Source organism: Notothenia coriiceps, unplaced genomic scaffold, assembly GCF_000735185.1.
Source record: "Notothenia coriiceps isolate Sejong01 unplaced genomic scaffold, NC01 NC01_scaffold00023665, whole genome shotgun sequence".
Taxonomy (NCBI): domain Eukaryota; kingdom Metazoa; phylum Chordata; class Actinopteri; order Perciformes; family Nototheniidae; genus Notothenia; species Notothenia coriiceps.
The window spans coordinates 1-2,194 of NW_011356366.1; the positions used below are offsets into that span (position 1 = coordinate 1).

General features: G+C 38.1%; 1 long non-coding RNA gene across 1 annotated transcript; it reads right to left on the reverse strand.

Moving 5' to 3' along the window:
* Positions 1-849: 849 nt before the first annotated feature.
* Positions 850-1,870, reverse strand: LOC104954720 (uncharacterized). The gene is made up of 2 exons (XR_799366.1): positions 1,760-1,870; positions 850-1,311 (listed from the first exon to the last, which is right to left on the reverse strand). It is a non-coding gene; the product is annotated as an uncharacterized lncRNA (long non-coding RNA).
* Between the last annotated feature and the right edge of the window lie 324 nt (positions 1,871-2,194).

The window sequence follows — 2,194 nt, forward strand, 5'->3', positions numbered from 1 at the left end:
GGGGGGGGGGAATATATCCAGTCTCTGATAGTGTTACGTTATTATGCGAGTGCTCTGTTTGATTCTGAATTGTATTTATATAAATATATACATATATATATGTGTGTGTGTATGTGTGTATATGTGTGTGTATGTGTGTGTGTCCGCATCTGTAGCCTATTAGTGTCTCATTATATCGCACTGTGAATTAATTAAAAGTAAATATATAAGTCGTCATGAACACATCTGTCCATCAGTCAGAGGGCTGCTGTGCCTCCTGTCATCATTAATGGACGTCTCTTTAAAATGACCGCTCAGAGGAGAGGAGTTCTCATTTCTCTAACCGCCTGCTGCCTCCCCTCCTCTCTCCTCGGTTCCCCTCCTCGGCTCCTCCGCTCGCATCTCCTGTGGGCGGGACTAAGTATCAAGGATAGGAGTCGAGGAGGGGAGTTAGAGAAAGGAGAAAGGGCCATAGAACCGTAGTAGGAGAAAGGGCCATAGAACCGTAGTTACAGCCGTAACTATCGTTATATTCTGTGTTGTAGTGTGTGATATTGGTATTTATGGAAACATTTTACACCTTTCCTTCAAGTACTATAAGTTTTAGTTACGTCTGAATTCGTTTTTGGAATCTGTGTTTTCTTTTGAACTGGTCCAAATTAGAAGAAAACTTTACTTTTATACGTTCTCTATTGCGTTTTACAGAAAAAACGGTAATCGAACATTGTTTAATGCTGTACTCTGAGGATTATGTTAGCCACATCTACCTTTTTTTCCCCCACCATGAACACATACAAATGCATATCAGCATACTTACAGTATTTTCAGTTAAATTTGTTATATTGAAACTAAAATAACTGACGGAAAATAAATATTTATGTATTTCCATTTTTATTTTGTTTCACATTGAACAACACAGTTGTCTTTTTTGCTCACAAAATCCATCAGTTTGCAAATGTAAATGGTTGCTTAACATCAAACTGTGGTGAGAAGAATTTTCTGAATTCAATATCATCAAAGACCTTTTACATATTTTTATTGTTTAAACATTTTTGACAACATGTTCTATACAAGCGCAGTACGTTTTTTTGTATCCATTCAAAGGGCTACAAACAAGAACTTAACTATCACCGAATCAAAGTGTTTCTGTAGCATCTATTTGATCCCAATTCACAGCCATTATAATTACTTATCCAGGACCTCGGTCTTCCTTATGAAGACATGGTGCAGTGTCTGAGCCTTATATACAGTTCAAGGAGTTCTTGCTTTCATTTTTTCTGTCTTTGTTTTGACGTTTCTGCCCCCTTCTGGTTGGAACTGGATGCTGCATTTCTGAGAGCAAAAAAAAAGATGTACATTTTAAACCAGTTAGGCAATCCTTCTTAAGTTGTTAAAGGGGCCGTTTTATGCCTTTTCAGGTTTTCCTTTCCTGTAGCGTGTTATATACGTTTTTGAGCAAGTAAATGGTCTGCAATGCGAAAATCCCAAAGTTCTCTCCAGACGGAGTTTGTATTCCACACCTTCCCCCCCCCCCGGTCTGAAACACCTCCATTATAGTCCTCTGTTTACTTCTCTAACTTTGTGACATCTCTACTTAACACTTGCGCTTCTATTATCTAGCAATCCAACACATTGTACGTGACAGTCTAAGGGGCGGCACACCCCAAGCAGCTGACCAATCAGACCAGAGCTGGCTTTTTAATTATGAAACCTGGACATTAGCATAATGGGGCCCTTTAACTAAATTCCTATATTTAGAAAAGAAAACTGGTGCACCTACTTAGAAGATTTGTCCTGTGTTTCTGGATGAAGTATGACCACTTCCTCCTCTTCACTGTCAGATATCTCAACCACATCTCCTGTAATTGAAAACACAGTACCAATTGTTCAAGTTGTTGTCTGTTCAAAAACAGAAATTGTAACGATATAACTTGACATTACGATAAAACAAAAACTGTAATCAGGGATGCAAACACACGTATGCTGAAAAAAGAGATAACTATTAGAAGCAGAAAAAAAACAGCGTAATATACCATCTGACAAAGGCCTGTGCTATAATGCTTCAATTAACTGGCTATTCTTTGTAATATACTCAGATCAATAGGAGACAGAGATGTTAAGTTAGAAATAAAGGGTTTTTATTATTATGTACAGCAGGGGTGGGGAATCTTTTTCCTCTCAAGGGCCATTTCAATTTGTACAACATCCTCCGAGG